The 13,972-nt window shown below is 39.0% G+C and overlaps 1 long non-coding RNA gene across 1 annotated transcript; it reads left to right on the forward strand.

Moving 5' to 3' along the window:
- Positions 1-559: 559 nt before the first annotated feature.
- Positions 560-13,733, forward strand: LOC123653092. Its single transcript, XR_006742721.1, has 3 exons — positions 560-658; positions 13,022-13,119; positions 13,574-13,733. It is a non-coding gene; the product is annotated as an uncharacterized LOC123653092 (long non-coding RNA).
- The last annotated feature ends 239 nt before the right edge of the window (positions 13,734-13,972 follow it).

Here is a 13,972-nt window from a genome sequence, read left to right on the forward strand (position 1 = left end):
AAAAAACAAAAAAACATGTATGGGGCTATCTAAGGAACAAGGCACTTTCTTAGGAAGACTTTCCAGATTCCTTCTTCTTGGATGTCTCTGGATAGATGTCGCCCTTAGCACATTAGCATGTAACTCATAGCTATTTCTTATTGTTTGTTAACGTTTCTAAGCAAGTGTATGTGTTCTAATTTAATAAAATGAAAAAACTTAATAAATGTTTATTTACTAACAAAAATTGTTATCCCCAAATATCAGTCATAGGTGGCCCAACATCAACAGCTTTGGCAAGGGGATGGCCATTCTAATTGCTAGGCTGTCTGTCCCTGTCCTCTGCCCCCTGCCTGGGCTCTAGTTCCATATCTTATCTTGCTGCCTGTATTACAGCTTTCCTTTGGCACCGGTGTGCTTGGCGCTTAATGTTTACTAGTGCACACCTATCCCTGATTCTGAGTTTTAACTCCTGCCCAGACCTCATGGCAACTTGGGCACAACAACTTGTGAAATAGTGCCCCTGGTGATATTTGACACAGAGATCATGTGCTTCTCAGAGAACAGATCAAAGCACACCCCAAGTCTGACTAGAGCTGGCTGAAAAGGCTGAGCTGCATCAGCACACACGGTGACTGCCACTTGTATGATTTCTCGAGGCTGTGGCTGGCAATTTAAAGTAAGTTGTGCATTTAGAAATTGAAATACCTAGTGACAAAGACTCAGCACATCAGGAGGCTGCTGAAAAATGTTTGTGGCTTGTTTTCAGGTAAATCACCTTTAAAGAATTTACCCGCCTGAAGAAGCTAGGCTATTTCAACAATGATAGCCTGGAAAATACTGATGGGATGCCTCTGAGATGAATCCAATAAGAAAAGGTTTTGTGCATTCATGGTCAAGGTTACTATAATATGAGAATATTAGGGGTTAAAATGTATAGTTCTGAAATATTGTAGCTGCCTTGAATTTACCACTGAGTAGAGAGCACAAGTCAACAACGGCTAGAGATAGAAATGCTTTTGACTGGATTTAATCACCTTTTGGTAGCTTCAAAGCAAGAATATTAGATTCTGTAGTTTATTCTGGATAAGTAGGTTTGTATTTGGGGACTCTTTTTTTTAGACCATTGTCATCCACTAATTCAAATTACAAATAAGTAATATTAAGAAAATATTACCCAAGAAAATATTTTAATAAGACAGAATGTGATTTTCAGTGATTTATAACATTTTAATATGTAATTTATCATCGTCATCATCATCATCATCATCATCATCATTATTATTTGGTTGCAAGAGTTCTGTTTAGGTGACATCATAATCATCATCACTCTGTATCAGATATCAGTCTATGTCTGACACTAAAAGGTGGTTTACACAGATCATATCATTCAGTCTTTATCACAACTCAATAGTGTAGGTGAGATCATTGATTCATAAAGATATTAGTTTGCCTGAACTCCCATAGCTAATAAGGAGCAGAGGATGGATTTAGATGCAGGTATGTCTTATTCTATCTGCAAAAGGAAATCATAACTAACACTCAGAGTAATTGTGCAGATTAAATGAAACAGTGTAGAAGAAGGTTTTAAACTGATATCCAACTGCTTGGTGCTGCTCATGTTGACAGGCTTTGGAATAAGCTACCACCCTGTGCCCTTGGAGAACTTCCTGAAAGTATTGAGGTATAATCCCTCTATACACTACACCCTCAGATTTAGTAAATTGAGTAAAAGACAAGCTGATAAGAAGACACCCCTAGACCACTGAGTTGTGAGGCAGAAATAAAAAATAATACTTTGCATGGCATTGAGGGGGAAAAGATATGAGGACCATAAAGATTGTCTGAGGGATAAGAAAATCACTTGGGAAAAGACTGCTTGCTTCAACTTTAGGTCACTAATTAGCTTTACAGAAAGGCAGCTGTGTTACACTGCCCAAAGGGTCAATAGCTTCACATTTTTCACTCCACCCTTGTCACAGTCAAATTGTTTAAAGGCAAATAAATATTAGTGATTTTTCCCCTAGAAAGCGAGTGTCAGACACATTGGAATAGTCCCTTCCTTTCATCCTGATATGCCACATACATTTTTCACACCTACATTTACAGCTATAGATACTGCAAGCAACAATCATTGGCCTTTATAATCATAAATTCTCCAATCCTCTCTAAAAGTGATATTATGCTTTGTGTGATCTACTCGTGTGAAGCAGGAAAGCATGGAGTATATTAGAGAAATGCTTTCCACGGAAAAGAATGAAGATGTTACAACTTTGCTCTCTGCTTTCAAATGTAGTTTCTGGAAATGTGTTTAATTAATATTTATATACTAATTGGTATTAAATAATTGTTTTCAATTAAGATTTTTATATATACTTAATGCACTTAACAACCCTGGGCATTATTATCCTTATAAGGTTTCAATTTCTTTGAGAATGCAGTGCCAAGAAAATGCTCTCTATCCTCTGAGGAACTGATACTTTCCTTAATGAAAATCTAATATATGTAACCTCATTTTTCCCTTCATGTCCTAGCTTCTAGGAACCTCAGATTCTAATGTGATACATATTTATGGCTCTTATTATCAAACTTTATAGTTTGCATGCTTTCTCTCTTTGTTCTAATTTTCTAGGTTTGTTCTATCAGCCTCATTTGATTATTGCATATATAATTTTTATAATCTGCTTCAAGTGTTTTGAAAGAGGGTATGATAAAGGAAAGAAATGAATGCAGGAATCATTTGGCTATTATTATGCTTATTTTAGAGATAGGTGAAGCTATCTAAGCAAAGTTATAAAGCTCCTAAGTGGCAAGTTAGGGCTTCTTCCCAGGTCTCTCGACCCTAAATCTCATGTTGTTTCCAGAATGATCCACTTCTTAAGAATAAGGCAAACTAAGACTTTACTAAATGAATGCCTTGCCTTAATAAGTAAAACTAGAGATATTTGAAGATGGAAGCATAGGTAAACATCCATACTCACTGCCTCCCACAACCACATCAATATTACAACTAAAATACAGAACAACCATCATTCAAAAACACTAGAAAGCAGGCTGAATGGAAGTATTACAATTAGAAAAGTAAAGAAGAAAGCACACTGAGACTGGTAGGAGATGCAGAGGCACAGAACAGGCTGGTCGGGCACCCACATGTTCTGCTTTCTAATCAGGAGGGTGATTGCCTCTACAGAGACCTACCTGAGAGGGAAGAGGTCCCAGCCTCAGCCAAGGATCCCAGAGCAGGGAAGAGAAATCCTTATGGGCAATAAGAACTACCGGCTATAAAAACCAGTGCAGATTGGGGCTCAGTGACACACTGGCTGCTACAGACTCAGCTGTTCCTCTTAAAAGCCTGGCACAATGAACTAAACTTACAAGGTCCTGCTTCCTCTGAGCTCCAGGGTCACGGTGAGGCTCTCGGAATCAGAGACACATATGAGGAGGTATTGGATTATCTGGCATCTTGGTAGGAACTCATGGGCAACTATCTCCCAGAAAGAGGTGCTTGCAGGGATAATTGTTCCTATGCTGGGACCTCCCTGGTTTCAAAGCTAACTGGCAGCCATTTCTGTTTGCTCAGCCCTGGTGATCCCCTAAGTCCCCGCCTCATCCAATTTACAACCTTACCCAAGTTAGGTGCATCGGCTTTCACATATAAATGGCCTGTCCTTGCTCAGTCTAAAATTTCTTGAACAAGCTGCAATTGGGTCAGGAAGCTCCAAACCTATCAATAAGAGGCCAAAGACCTGGCACCAGCAACAGCCTACCTTGCTTCATAGCTGGGACTCATCTGGTCACTTCCAAACCTGATACAAAGATGAGGAATCTGAAGGTCTCTCTGTAGCTCCTGCTGGGTGGCCCCAGACAGTGGCTATTTTTGCACCTCCCTGGAGACTCAAGATCTAGTGTATCCAGTGGTCAATGTCAGATTGCAACTCTACACATCCATAAGTGACACAAGGGGAAGACTCAGCACCAGAGCCTCACTGAAGCAAGTCCTGCTTCATAGGGTGTCTCCTGCATAGCAGCTCTCCCACTGTAGTCAGAGCTGGTCCTCACAGCCAATTGTTCTGGAGGTCAATTCCTCTGAGTGACATCAACAACAATCAAATCTCAACTATAACAGGACAGTGCACACTGCCCACCAAGGGGTGCACCTAGAGCTTCCCATTCAGGTAACTGGGGAAGCTAATCCATTGGGTCCTATAGAACACCTACTACACAAGGCCATTCTGCAAATTAAGGAGACATAGCAGCTCTACCCAATACATAGAAACAGAGAGAAGGAGCCAAAATGCAGAGACAAAGAAATATGTCACAAAGGAAAGAAATGGAAGAAAGCAAAATACTGGATATAGAGTTCAAAATCATGGTTATATGGTTACTCAAGAATCTTCTAGAAACCTAAAAAAATTAGAAAAGGACTAGTTGGAAATTAAGCATACACTGATTGAAATAAAGAACAATAGGAATTTGACAGTAGAGTAGAGGACTCTGAGAATCAAATCAATGATCTGAAATATGAGGAAGCAAAAAAACCCAACTAGAAAAGCAAAAATAAATAAATAAATAAATAAATAAATAAATAAATAAAATAAAGATTAAAAAAAAAAGATAATCTAAAGAGCTTATGGGACAACTTCAAGCATATCAACATCCACATTATGGGGGTGCCAGAAGAAGAGAGAGAGCAATATATTGAAAACCTATTTGAAGAAATAATGACAGGAAACCTCTACCTGGTAAAAGAAATAGATTTGCAAGTCCAGGAAACACAAAGCGTCCCAAACAAGAGGAACCCAAGGAGAACCACACCAAGACACATTATAATTAAAATGCCAAGTTATAAAGACAAAAAGAGAATCTTAAAAGCAGCAAGAAAAAAGCAGTTAGTTACCTACAAGAGATTGCCCATATAACTGTCAGCTGATTTCTCAACAGAAACTATGCAGGTTAGAAAGGAGTGGCAAGAAATATTCAAAATGATAAATACCAAGGACCTACAACCAAGATTACTTTACCCAGCAAAGTTATCATTTAGAATTGAAGGTCAAATAAAGAGCTTCATATAAAAGAAAGATAAAGTAGTTCATCATCACCAAACCAGTAGTATATAAAATGTTGAAGGATATTCTTTGCGAAGAGGAGAAGAAGAAAAAGAAGAAGAAAAAGGTAAAAAATATGAACAACAAAATGGCAACAAATACATACTTATCAACAATTGAATCTAAAAATCAAAATTAATGAATAAGAAATCTAATGAACAGAATAAACTGGTGAATAAAATAGAATTTGAGGCATGGAAATGGAACAAACTGATGATTCTCAGAGGGAAGAGGGTGAGAGGATGGAAATAGATTAAATAAAGATCATATATATATATATATATATATATATATATATATATATATATATGCATTACCTATGGACACACACAATAGTGTGGTGAAGGCCTGGGGTGAAGGAGGCCCAAGCTGGAGGGTAGCAATGGGGAAGGGAAAAGAAGGACATCTGTAATAATCTCAACAATAAAGATTTTTTTATAAAGGAGTAAAACTATTACATTTTTTGCCCAAAGTTGTGCAAATCCATACTGTTGCCTCCACTATCTTCTTGAGGATCCTTAAACTCCAGAGAAATACGAATAAGTGAAGGAAGACTGGACTGCTCTTGGCATTCTGGATGTTCCACTCATTAAGTTAGGCAATTGTCCAGGTTAAAAAATAGGGATGGGGTGGAATTGTGGAAGCTCAGTTTAGTTACTATATATATATTTCCTTCCATTTTATCCCAATAGGAGGTAAAATTATGCTTTTTCCAAACAGTCCATACATCTTTGTTGATAGAGATATTGCAGCAGCTGCTACTCAGTTCTCCCTATAGCTCAGCATGAATTTTTCTCTTTGTGGGAAAGAAGAGATAAAAAGTCAATGTGTTATTTACAGTAGCTATTTTCATCATTATGTAGTCACAATAACTGAAAGGGGTAAGTAGAATAGAATAGAATAGAATGGGAAGAAAATCATCTCCAGTAACTTTAGAACCATTCACAGAGGAAAAAGTTCAACTGTTGAAAACAAAAACAAAAACAAAAACAAAAACACAACAGCATAACACACACAAAGCACACAAAACCAAACACAAACACTGGATCTTAAAATACCATGTAAGCCACCCACATCCGCAAAGCTTTATTTCTGCTATTTATTTGTCCAAAGCAATAGAACAAGTGTAAAATAGAACCTGAAGGGGAATTCTCAATTCCTGCCACATTATAGGGCTTCTAATGAAGTTATTTTCTCTCAGAGTGAACATAACTCTTGATGGTTAGCCTTCTAATGAAGTTATTTTCTCTCAGAGTGAACATAACTTCTGGTGGTTAGCTCACCATCCTAATGTGGCCAAGGCAATGTGTTCTACTCTGACTAACTTCAATCCATTTTACAACCAAGCAGTATACCAATGACCCCAGCCAACTGGCTATCAAATATATGCTTTCAATTACAAGGGAAACTTGTTGAGAAAATGTAGGTGGATTAAGCTAAATTTATTACCCTCCTGAAACACACACACACACACACACACACACACACATTCCTTTTTTATTTCCTAAATATGTTTTTATTGATTTCAGAGAGAAAAAGAGAGAAGGAGAGATGGATAAAAACATCAATGATGAGAGCCAAACCGATTTGGCTCAGTGGAGAGAGCATCGGCCTGCGGACTAAAAGGTCTCAGGTTCGATTCTGGTCAAGGGCATGTACCTTGGTTGCGGGCACATCCCCAGTAGGGGGTGTGCAGGAGGCAGCTGATCGATGATTCTCTCTCATTGATGTTTCTAACTCTCTATCCCTCTCCCTTCCTCTCTGTAAAAAATCAATAAAATATATTTTAAAAATCAATGATGAGAGAAGATCATTGATTGCCTGCCTCCTGCCCAGCCTTTAATGAAGATCCAGTCCACAACCCAGGCATGTGCCCTGATCAGGAATTGAACTGTGACCTCCTGAGTCATGGGTGGACAATCTACAACTGAGCCACACCAGCCAGGCCACACACATATTCTTTACTGAGATGTGCTCTACATACTATCTTCATTTAACAAGGATATTATACATTTATAAGATATGAACAATAGCCGAAACCAGTTTGGCTCACTGGTAGAGCGTCGGTCTGCGGACTGAAAGGTCCCAAGTTCAATTCCGGTCAAGGGCATGTACATTGGTTGCGGGCACAACCCCAGTAGGGGGTGTGCAAGAGGCAGCTGATCAATGTTCATCTCTCATTGACATTTCTAGCTCTCTATCCCTCTCTCCTCCTCTCTGTAAATAATCAATAAAATATATTTATTAAAAAAATATGAACAATATATTTTCTATGACAATATATTCAATATTTTCTATGACACTAAACCTTAGGTTCCCCATGTGTGATCTGAGCTATTTGGGCTGGATAGCACAAAGGATCTTTATCAGTCAGGAGACTTGGAGCTAAGAGTAACAGAAAACCTGACTCAACATGTCTTAAACACTAATAAAAAAATATTATCCTACATAGTATTGCCTAGAGGCTCTTATTTGGAGATCTGAAGGGCAGTTAATTTAGTAGCTTAATGATATAATTATAACAGGCCCTTTCTATCTTTGGCTCTGTTTTGCTGCTGCCGACTTAGCCTTGGTCCAGCTCCCTTCATGGTCACACAATGTTGGCTCAGTTCCAGATAGTATGTGCGCTCCTAGCAAAGTCAAATGTATTCCCTGAGAATCTTTTAGTAGTAATAATGAAACCTTTTTCCAAAGCCATTCAGCAGATTTCCCCTAATGTTTCATTGGCCAGAGTTGCATCTCATACCCTTCCCTGTACCACAAGCAAAGGGAATCAGATGACTATAGTTGACTAAATAAAGTTAAAAAAAGAATGGGCTACCTGAACAAAATTTTGGCTCTGTTAAAATGAGGAAAACAATAGAATTAATGTTGGATTAGCAATCAAAAATGCCTCCTCAGGTCCACCCTTTGCCCAATCAACATTTCAATATTTACCTGTTCACACTTGGTAAAAAGTGCTCACATCTACCACCTCCCTAAAGGGAGACAGGCCAGAGTATCATCAGTCAATATATCCAGTTCTACACCCAGGATTTCTGGTTTTTTATTGTTAACTTGTTTCTTTGTAGTCTGTTCACATATGGTTAAAACAAATGTTCATCACAAGAATACCCAATATAAAATAGGATAAATTCTTCCTTCAATTTCCCTCCCCTCCACCTCCCCCCGAGTCAACTATAATTTGGAAAAAGAAACAATATAAACAAATGAAATTGTTACTGGTCATAGTACTTACATTCTGTTAGATGAGAGTAGCAAGGTCTTCCTACATTGGCAGTAGAGACAGATACTTGGCCAACCAATTGTGCAGCCCTCATTCTGCTCTCAGGAATGGTCTTTCTTTTCTCTGTGGTGCCAACTTTGTTTAGTGCTCTCCAATGTTTTTTCTTCCTCCTGGAAGCGAGGCCACCTCTCCCAGCCTTTCTTGTTGTTAGCATGTAGATTGAGTTCCAGCCGATAGATGATTAGTGGAAGAGCCATGTGTCACTTCCAGGCTGATAAAACCACCAGCATGTGTGCTTACAGGTCTTTTTTCTCCTTCTAGCTCACTGAAGTGCAGATACCCAATGAGATAAGCTTAAAATATTGTGTTCAATATGGTAGTACCTCTTTCAGCCTGGATCCTTGAATTACTGCCTGGATAAAGGCTGTGCAATCTACTTTTTCACTTGCTCAGTCCTATTATGTAAACAAGAATAAAATTCCTATTTTGTTCAAGCCATTTATATATTGGGTCTATTTGTAATGGCAGCCACTCTATCCAGATCTTTATAATTCTTCTTTATGAAAACATTGGAGATAAACATTGGAAAATGCTCTTTCTGAGGGCTGGACAAGCTTTAGTATTCTTTTTCCTGTTGGTGGGAGTTTAGGATCTCAGGGATTTGCCAAGTAGCCACAGGCCATTGTTTATTAACCTTGGGCTTTCTTTGGTAATATAATTCCTGTAAGAACTCAGTAGGCTTCAGGTGTTTCCAGTCAAATCCATGGCCTAATACCACAGCCAATGATCTTTTCTAGAAATAGACTGTGAGCCTGAGAATTCTTGACTCTGTGCCAGGGACTTCTACATGATGCCAGTCCTCCTAGACCTTAGATTAATGACCCGAGGCAATTTAAAACAATAACCTTGGGTGGAAGGCAATACCTATAATCCAATCTTGGCCATCTGGGTTTTTCAATTTGTCAGGCAGAAACAACTTTATAAAAAATATTTAAGAAGGTCCTGGAAGATTAAGCTTGTCTGGCTCAAATTTATCTATTGCTGCTGAATCTCCTGTCTCCCTCTTTAACATGGTCCATCCTTAGTCTTTCTTTCTCATGGACCCTCACTGAAAGCCATCTATTGATGAGCAAAGTCATCCATCCAAAGCCTATCTAGGCCCATGATCTGTGTTCAGGAGCAACAGATAATTTCACCAATTGTTTGGCAACCTGATAAAAAGAGTCACCACTTCCCAGTCAGGTGTCTCACTTCCATAGAGCACCCCCTCCATTACCCAACTCCTCATTTCAGGCCCCTTTACTTTTGGCACTCCACTTCTGCAACGAACATCTGTATCTGTAGGGCTTCATTTGCCAGAATAAGAAACAAAATCTATCAGATTTAAGAAGAAATTGAATTTACTAAAAAGATATATGGGTGGGATTCATGTGGGGATAAAAAACCAGGACCAGAGGGTGTGTCGTCAGGAACAATGGCATAAATCACAGTTAGAACTGGTGGGGGAGAACACAACTTCCACTGCCACTAAGCACAACACCCTGCAGCTGAAACTGCTACTGCCAAACCAGCCTGGAGCACAGGGTACTGCCATTGCCACTGCTACTAATACTGCTCTGGGAAATTAACCTTGCTGCCATAGCCAACCTCACCCCTCTCCCAGCCAAGAGTCATTCCATTCCAGATCCAGCATAAAGTCTGGGAAGTTGGCTCTCATTGACTGAGCTTAGGACTCATGCAAGCTCTTGACCTGTAAGGGAGTTTGGATAAAGAGGATCTAGCATGACTTTCTAATTGTAACTCACCAAATAGGAACTCCCTTAAGTGAAGAAGTGGCTCAGATACAGGGCAGCCAGAAAGAATGCCAAGTATTCCCTACAGTCTTTTTAAGCAGTTTGAAAATGTGCAAGCAAAACTTCTAACAGAAAGTTAAAACCTACAGTTCATATTAATCTTTCAATAAATATATTTTGTGCTTTCCATATTTCAGACACAACAATCAGGTCATTTTATAACCTTTCCTGGCTTGGAGAGTGAACCTTCCTTTCCTGGGTCTTACCTCTGACTGATGCTGCCAGGGGCATCACCAAAATGAGACTCAATCCAGATCATAGTATATGCCTCCAAAAGCTATTTAATCTCTCTTATTGGGAGTTTCCCACCAGGAGGTAAGGATATGTAAATTTTATAATTTTAGTTCCAATCCACCAAGGTTAGAATTTCGTTAAAGATACAACAACTTCTCAACAATGTTTACTTAAGAACCCAGAACAAAGGCCACAGAAATCTCACACTTCCTGTCCTAGGTAGGACATACCTGAAATTTGGCCTAAGTCAGCCCACAAAGCACTTGTTTCTATCATTTCCTTAAAATCTTGATGTCACGTGGAACAGACTGTGGAATCTCAGACGGAAGGTAGGAATGGGTGGGTGGGGGGAAGGAGATCAACCAAAGAACTTGCATGCATATATGCATAATCTATGGATACATACAATGGGGTGGTGAAAGCCTGGGGTGGAGGGCAGAGGTGGGCTAGAAGGAGTCAATGGGGAAGCAATACTTTCAACAATAAAAATAAATCTTGCCCAAACCGGTTTGGCTCAGTGGTAGAGCATCGGTCTGTGGACTGAAAGGTCCTAGGTTCAATTCCAGTCAAGGGCATGTACATTGGTTGCAGGCACATCCCCGGTAGGGGATGTGCAAGAGGCAGCTGGTCAATGTTTCTCTCTCATCAACGTTTCTAACTCTCCCTCTCCCTTCCTCTCTGTAAAAAATTAATAAAATATATTAAAAAAAATAAATCTTGATGTCAGCTAATTCACTGTGCCTCACAACCAAACATCCTTGCAAAAATAAAAAGCTCTTCATGTATTTTATACTGGTCAGCCTCCTACTTACTTGCAATATTTTACATTTTCAAGAAATCCCTTATCTTGATGAAGAAAATTTCATCATTTTCAAAAAAGACTTATTAAGCTTTCTTGATTTGATTCAAACATGTTTTTTTTTTTTTTCCCCTAAGAATACAATTTTCTTTCTCCCTTTTAACTAAAACTAAACATTTCTCCTATCAGTATTAGGCTTTGGTACCTACCTGTGAGTGACACCAAGGGAGAGAGAATCCTCAGCAATATTCTAAAGCCTTGTTCAACCATCATTGTGTAAATAATGCCTGACTTATGAGAGTTAAACTATTCAGCTTGACTACCCTCTGTGCCTCCCCATAGCTGACCTTCTCCAAATACGGAGAATCCTCCATTTGGCTTGCAGTCTGCACCTTTACCCATTTTTCTAGATGGCTTGTCTGTCCATGTGGACAAGCTCAACACTCTAGCCTTGTGGTGCTTTATCTTCTAGCATACTCACCCATTACATATACCACACTAACTCTCTTTTTTAAAAAACATATCTTTATTGATTTCAGAGAGGAAGGGAGAGGGAAAGAGAGATAGAAACATCAATGATGAGAGAGAGAATCATTGATTGGCTGCCTCCTACACATCCCTTAATGGGGATCAAGCCCACAACCCAGGCAAGTGCCCTTGACTAGGATTGAACCTGGGACTCTTTAGTCTACAGGCTGATGCTCTATCCACTGACCAAACCAGCTAGGGCTACCACACTTATTCTTTGACTACACTGAGATATTTATACACTCAATCTCTTGCCTTTTTACCCAGTTTTGTTAGTCTTTTTAGGTTTTCATTTCTTCTATATCTAATATAAACATATACTCTCTATTCTCTTGCCTCATTTGACTTACTCCTTTTCCTCCCTTCCAACTCCCCAAGAAAATCAATGCTTATAACAATCTGTATACTTTGTGGGCAACTCCACCCAAGTCCACACATTAGGTGCTTAATAAATATTGAATTAATTAAGTTAAATCCATGTATTGCAAAGGTGTACTTGCTGCATTAGATGTTACCGTTGTCTCAGATGACTCTAGAGCTGAACATTTTAGCTATCTTTGGGTTACTTGGAATCTGTTATAATTAAGTTCTCAACTAGCCAGTTCTAAAGAATTTCCCTTGATTTCTCTCTAACAGCACATTAACACCTACTGGCAGTTATTACAAACTTAATTTATTTAAAGAGAAATAAGTGCAGTTATCAGTGATTCCTTTCAATAACAGGAACTTCTCTGTTCTCGAATTCGGAAGGAAGGTGCAACCCATAATCATTGACTCTCCACATTATCTGGGATACCTAGAGAGCTCACAGAATTGAAGCTGAATCTTGAACTCTTGAGTAGATTTCTGGGAGTAAAAGTGCACAAGGAATTTCAGGCAAAATTATATGCGAACTCATAAGGTGTAAAAGTGTGTGGTGTTTTTGAGGAAGAGCTGAGGAAAGCAAGCCACATTTTCCAAGTGCCTATTTTAGCCAGCCTTGCGTGAGGTACTTTAAATGCATTACCTAGCAAGCAGTTCAGTGAACGTGAAAATAGGTACCTGGAAGGAAAAAGGTGATGGAAGGTCATCAGATGAGTTGGAAAGTTAGCATATTGTGAGGTTCCCAAAGGTCTTGCATGAAATTTAAAGTTTTTAGTTTTGCTTATAGACTGCGCAAAGTTATTTTAGAATTTTAAATAAGAAATAATGTGATCATCTATACATTTTTGGACAACACTGTTGACAGTAAGTAGGAAAAATCCAAGATGCTTAATGGCATGAGCCACATATATCTTTATCACTATTCTCCTTCTAGCATCAATTGTGCCTGACATTCAAGAGAGTTGCTGCATGCATAAATAAATGAATGAATCTGAAAGTAGAACAATGAGCAGGCTTTTGCAAATACTTCAGGTGAGGAAAGTCTAGACTAAGGGCCAGAGAGGTACAGGTGGAGAAGAGAAGCCAGAAAGACTTGGGGGAAATGGAATTTGTGATTTAAAAGGGAGAGAAAAATTCAACATAAAGAGAATATTTGATGCAAGGTAATTCACTTTTGTCTTGTAATAATAATTCCTACCCCAGAGGATTTCCTATGTTAATGAACTAATCAATGAAATATGCTTGAGGATCATGTTTGACTTCAAGCAACAGAAACTTCTAAAAACTAGGCTTTAATACATTAAGGCTTTTACATTTTAGCTTTAAAAAAGTTAGTCAGGTGATCCAAGACTGGCATAGCATTCAATAATGCCACCAGGGAGTTAGTTCCTTCAGCTTTCAGGAACTAATGTATGTACTATAGACGGAATGTTGGTGTCTCCCAAAATGATATGTTGAACCCTAATGTCTAGTGTGATATTATTAGGAGGTGGTGCTCTGGGAAGTGATTAGGCCATTAGTGCTCTTATGGAAGAGGCCCCAGAGAGCTCCTCCACACTTCTACCATGTGAGGATGCAACAGGCTGGCAGCCTGCAACTGCAAGGGGAATCTGACAACACCATCACTCTTGGACAAACGACCTTCAGAACAGTGAGCAATACATTTCTGCTATTTACTAGTATGACTTACTCAGTCTATGGTATTTTGTAATAGCAGCATGAAAGGACCAAGACAGTATGGCTTTCACCTCATGGCCATCAGCCAGTGCTGGGCCCATATTCTCTGAAGGACAAAGGGGAGGACCCAAGGGTGTGCACTATCTGATTCTGCCACCTTGAGTGTTCTCCCCAAAGCTCTAGCAGTGGGCTGTTGCTTCATCATATT

This window comes from Pipistrellus kuhlii, unplaced genomic scaffold (genome assembly GCF_014108245.1).
Source record: "Pipistrellus kuhlii isolate mPipKuh1 unplaced genomic scaffold, mPipKuh1.p scaffold_m20_p_3, whole genome shotgun sequence".
In the NCBI taxonomy this organism is placed as follows: domain Eukaryota; kingdom Metazoa; phylum Chordata; class Mammalia; order Chiroptera; family Vespertilionidae; genus Pipistrellus; species Pipistrellus kuhlii.